Here is a 6,059-nt window from a genome sequence, read left to right as displayed (position 1 = left end):
CACGTTCAAAGTCATAGGCAGCGCAGCGTCTCTCTGTGCAGCGCAGAAGCCCGTGTTGACAGTTTGTTTAATATAAAGCAGGAGATTACCAGATACAGTATTTTGCTCGTGCCCTTGCTGCCCTGGGCCCTTTAGAGGTCTTGGGCCCCTGGGCAATTGCCCAGTTGCCCTTATGGTTAATCCGGCCCTGCATGCCGCCCTCTACTGGACAACTTTGTCAAATGCATCCCATTTACTACATCCCCTTTCCCCAGATAACAATAGCTTCAAATAGTTATCTACATTACTCTTTACAATATATCACATGTTTTACAACTATTGTACATTTTACCCCGTTTATATATATAAATATATATATAAGGTAACAACACAAAACCATAACATTTGTGCATTTACAATATAAACTAGGGACTTCGGGTGGACTACCTCCGTCCCAGTGAGTTCCAGGACACATTCTTGCCCTGTGGCTGGGGAACTCACTTCTAACTATTCGTAGTCCTCTAAATAACTCGGAGTCTTCTTCTCGTCGACCTCCTTGACTCTAAGTGACCTTTCACCACAGGAGTTTCTGATCTTAACACAGGAAAAGAGGCTTATTTATAAAGAGTTAATGGCAGTGGGCTGTCAAGAACCATCTGAGACCATGTGATGACAGCCATTATTTTGAGACCAAATTTCTTATGAGGCTAAAATGATATTGAACTAATATGTCTATATCCTAGTCTTTACTCATGCAGGTCATTAGGCATGGCATAAGATGATTACAAGATATGGTGGTGGCTAGAAATGAGGACTGCTTTTGCTGAATCAAGAGATGGTTTAGATAACAAAGGTTAAGGGAATTAAGCATGTAAGGTAAAATAATTTTAAAGAAATGTTCCTAGCATCATGTATTTTAAACAGTCTAAACTGAGATTTGAGATATAGAAACTTTGAAAATTTTAACCTATTTGAATGATTAAGGGTTATATGTTGTAATGAATTTGATATTATAGTCTAAGTTTAAGTTTGGTGAAAACTGTCAAATAAATCAATAACTAATTTTGTGCACAGTAAGAGAGAGAGAGAGAGAGAGAGAGAGAGAGAGAGCTTGAGTGGAGGCAGGGATGGAGCTGCTGAGAAAGAGGAACCAGAACAGAGCAATGATTATAGACCAAAACAACCAGCTGATTTTACTCTAAATAAAAATCATTAATGAACAGACAAACTTGGAGATTAGAGACTATAAGTACAAACTAGGTAAAATGCACAGACAATGTTTAAGTTTAATTAAACCAAAAAGCAAACCTTGAATATGAGCTGTTAAATATTTATGTTAAGTATGTGCACGCATGAGGATGACTACTGTATATTTTGGAGGACGATTCTGTTTCTGCTCTGTCTATATTGAGTCACTAACCTCTGGAATGAGTGTTTTATTATCACAGATGTGTTAAGTGAAATTACTTTACAGAAGTCAATAATTCTGAGTCAAACTAATGAAAAGACAATGCTGAACATGGGACGAGCTTTAAGTGGATTGGTTATCCAGCTCTGTCCGCTACTGCTAATAATGACTTGTTCTGTCTTTAATAATGCTGATTTAAATCACTCTCTGGATTAATATGTTTAACAGTGTTTATATGATTGGATTTGTGAAATTTAAAATCCATGCCTAAATTTAAATGAGGGTCTAAATTTGAACAAGTTAACACTTTGTTGCTTGAATGGTAAAGGTAAATATTTTAGACTTGAAGTCACGAACCAAATTCTCCAGAGAGCACCTCACATAAAGAAGCCTGGTGGGAAACAGAGGAGTGAATCCTGTTTCTGTAATATAGAGCAAAAGCTAAAGCAGCCGTAAGACTTTGTGGCTCCTCAAGGTCTGAATGACACAATAGTTTGGTTTATGTAGAACAGAGATAAGTTGAACAAAAACGTGTGGATCTCCTGGGAATAGCCCCTTAATGGAGGAATACCGTAACAAGAGGCTTGAATTAATTGAAATAGCACAGAAAAAAAATTATGTTTAAACAACACAATTGTAATAAGCTCTATGGAGCTGCTTATGAACACCTGTCAAGTCAAATCAAATTAATATTGTGAACACTGACAGGGCTTTTTGATAAGTAAATTTATTATTATTAATTGAACTTGTCTCTGACTCCTGGTCTTCATTGCCATCCTGGGGAGGGGCTTTGAGAGGATTCAGATCATCCCAGGAGCCAAACACGGGAACATCCAGGTGGACTGTTCACTGCAGGACGGACAGGAGACACACACACACACACACACACACACACACACACACACACACACACGGTTCTGGCGTCCAAACAACATCAAGGTCTTTATAAACTGTTACAGCACTTACTCAGAGTCACACATAGCATAGCTTTTAGCCTCATGGTTGCAGTTTGAGGTTTAGGAATTAGTTTTATTAATTTATTTTTTTAGCCTTTATGTTTATGTCAGTTTTAATAATTTTAGCATTTCAACTTTTTTGTAAAAAGTTACTACTTTAATTTTAGTACTGTTTTCATTTAATTTATAGTGCTTTTTGCTTTACAAATCATTGCAAATCAACTTTACAGAAAATTAAGTTTCTACAATATTTAGTAGTAGCTTACACGATTTATCTATATCATTTTACTTTAGCTTTATTTCAATTACAGAAAACTGTTTTTAGTAGTTTCAGTCTTAGTTAACAACAATGACACATAGTTGGTTGCTTTGGGAATTACTAGTTAGGAATAAAAGTTTAACTGTGTGTGCTTATTTTACATATTTATTTTTTAAAATAAAATGTAAAAATTATATATTTTTTGTACGAGTTTCTGTCTTCTGCTGAATGCTAAAAAGATGATGCTTTAAACACCAAACTCTTGATGGTACCCTTGATGGTACCCATCACCATTCACACCTCCTGCATCCCCCCTCTCCCCCACACCTGCAATACAGATCAGCGAGGATGCGGTGCGCCAGGTCTTCAGGAAGCAGAAAAGGAAAAAAGCACCAGGCCCAGATTGTGTTACACCAGCCTGTCTGAAATCCTGTGCTGACCAGCTGGCCCCCATCTTCACAAAGATCTTCAACAGATCGCTGGAGCTGTGCGAAGTCCCTTCATGCTTCAAACGCTCCACCATCATCCCCATCCCAAAGAAATCCAAAATTACAGGATTAAATGAATACAGGCCTGTGGCTCTAACGTCTGTAGTCATGAAGTCATTTGAAAAACTGGTGCTGGCCCACCTGAAGGACATCACTGGACCCTTGCTGGATCCTCTTCAGTTTGCCTACAGAGCAAACAGGTCTGTGGACGATGCAGTAAACATCGGACTGCATTATGTTCTGCAACACCTAGACAGACCGGGGACCTATGTGAGGATCCTGTTTGTGGACTTCAGCTCGGCTTTTAACACGATCATCCCAAACCTCCTCCTGCCCAAACTAACTCAGCTCTCCGTGCCCACCTCCGTCTGTCAGTGGATCAACAGCTTCCTGACAGACAGGCAGCAGCTAGTGAGGCTGGGAAAATACACATCCAGCACCCGTACAATCAGCACCGGAGCTCCCCAGGGCTGTGTTCTCTCCCCACTGCTCTTCTCCCTGTACACTAATGACTGCACATCTAAGGACCCCTCTGTCAAGCTCCTGAAGTTTGCAGATGACACCACACTCATCGGCCTCATTCAGGACGGTGACGAGTCTGCTTACAGACAGGAGGTTAAAGAGCTGGCTGTCTGGTGCACTCTCAACAACCTGGAGCTTAACACGCTCAAAACAGTGGAGATGATCGTGGACTTCAGGAGAAACCCCCCTGCACTCCCCCCACTCACCATCATGAACAGCACTGTGACTGCAGTGGAGTCATTCAGGTTCCTGGGCACCACTATCTCTCAGGACCTGAAGTGGGACATTCACATTGACTCCATTGTGAAAAAGGCCCAGCAGAGGTTGTACTTCCTTCGCCAGCTGAGGAAGTTTAACCTGCCACAGGATCTGCTGAAACAGTTCTACTCCACCATCATCGAATCCATCCTCTGCACTTCAGTAACTGTCTGGTTCAGCTCAGCTTCTAAATCGGACCTCAGAAGACTACAGAGGGTAGTCCGGACTGCTGAGCGAATCATCGGTTCAACCCTCCCATCTATTCAAGAACTGTACTTATCCAGAGTGAGCAAAAGGGCTGTTAAAATCACTCTGGACCCCTCACATCCAGCACACTCCCTCTTTGAACTGTTGCCATCTGGTCGACGCTACAGAGCACTGAGCACCAGAACGACCAGACACAGGAACAGTTTCTTCCCTCAGGCAATCCATCTTATGAACAGCTGATAATAACTGTGGGACACACTACACTATTTATATTTATATACACTACACTTTTTATCCAACACACATACTTAGCGTACACGTAAATCTTTTGCACATAATATACATGTACATACATGGAACAGACTATACTACTTATATTTATATTTATATACACATACACTTATTTATCCAACACACATACTTAGCGTACAGTTAAAATTTTTCCACATAATATACATGTACATACATAAATGCTCTTTTTAATATACCTGCCATACATTGTCAATTTGTATATTGTCAATCCTTACCCACCTATTTGTATTTTTTTGTATTTTTTATTCCTTATTGTGTTTTTTGTTCTGTCGCTGTTATGTTGCACTGCGGAGCTCTGTCACGAAAACAAATTCCTCGTATGTGTGAACATACCTGGCAATAAAGCTCATTCATTCTGATTCATTCATTCATTCCCTTCCATAGTATTTCTTCCTGTAGCATAGAAGTTAATGGGTGCCGTCAACTGTTCGCTCTCAAAAAAACATCTTTAGTGTTCAGCAGAAAAAAAAACACTTGTTCAGGCTGAGGAAGAGTAAACGATCGCAGGATTTGATTGTTTGATTCCTCTCACACAGACAATACAGTTATATGAGTGTTAATCTAAACTGTGTTTGAATATGAAGCACTTCGTGTGTGAAGACATTTGTGAATCAACCAATCAACTGTCACTCGATTTCAGAGCCGCTAACTAGAATAAGATCACAGCTACTTTTATTTTCAGTGTAAATATGAAGTTGAACACAAGGCTTGATGAAATAATACTGTGATAAAGATAAAGCATATTTATAATCATCGAGGCTCCTGCAGACGTACATTTTAGGAAGATTGTCCAGGGTTTATTTTTTACTCTTTTCTTTTACCCGCCACCGTTCGACTCAGACACAAACACGAGAGATTTTAATTTGATGAAGGTCATGGTGTTCTTCTTCACCGCAGAGAATGATGCTCTTCCTCTTGTTTTCCAGCTCAAATATCTGAACATCCTTAAATCGAGAAGCATTTACTGAAATATAAATGAGTTAATGTTTAAAACAAGAACAAATATCTGTCAGCGGCTAAGAAAAACAATAGTTTTCACCTTTGGCAGAATTTTTTCCCCCCGTTTTAAGAATTAACCAATAAAAATCTAAAAATAAATATATTGAGTAGATAATAAAAATTAATATCTGAGGTCATTATGCATCTGCTGCAAATGTCTTGGTTTCATGATGTTCATATATTAGCACTGGAATACAGAGTGTAATCATTTTTTCTTCCCCAGATTATTGCTGATGTGAGGAAGCAGTGAGGAATCCGCTGTATAGTGATCATGCTCTCTGCCCTTTAACCTCTCAAATCTGAATATATACGCCAATGAATCTAATTTTATCTCGAGTATGAAGGGATCTGTAATATACTTGACTGTATGTAATGAGAAAATAAATTAATGCAACATCCATTATTTCTTTGCTGGGTTTAAAAGTTTTTTTTTATGAATGATTATGTCATCTTTTATTATAAACATGAGTGCAGTATTAGCATTTGTATCAACATTATTAGAAATGTCTGAATGAATCAGAATCAAACGATTAAGTGATTAATGCAGAGATTTTCTTACTTAGTATTTCTGTCTTGTTTTCTGGTATATATTAATGCTTTCAAACGATTAATCGCTTCCAAAATAAAAGTTTTTGTTTATATATGTGTGTGTGTGTGTGTACCGTGTATTT

General features: G+C 38.6%; 1 long non-coding RNA gene across 1 annotated transcript; it reads left to right on the top strand.

Annotated features, from left to right (window-relative positions):
* The first annotated feature begins 2,160 nt into the window (after nucleotides 1-2,160).
* On the top strand, nucleotides 2,161-5,791 carry LOC132134178 (uncharacterized). The gene is made up of 2 exons (XR_009429416.1): nucleotides 2,161-2,224; nucleotides 5,612-5,791. It is a non-coding gene; the product is annotated as an uncharacterized LOC132134178 (long non-coding RNA).
* Nucleotides 5,792-6,059: the final 268 nt, after the last annotated feature.

The sequence above is a fragment of the Carassius carassius genome, unplaced genomic scaffold, assembly GCF_963082965.1.
Source record: "Carassius carassius unplaced genomic scaffold, fCarCar2.1 SCAFFOLD_121, whole genome shotgun sequence".
Taxonomy (NCBI): Eukaryota; Metazoa; Chordata; class Actinopteri; order Cypriniformes; family Cyprinidae; genus Carassius; species Carassius carassius.
The sequence above is the reverse complement of the archived record's forward strand: the minus strand, read 5'-3'. Positions and strand labels throughout refer to the sequence as shown.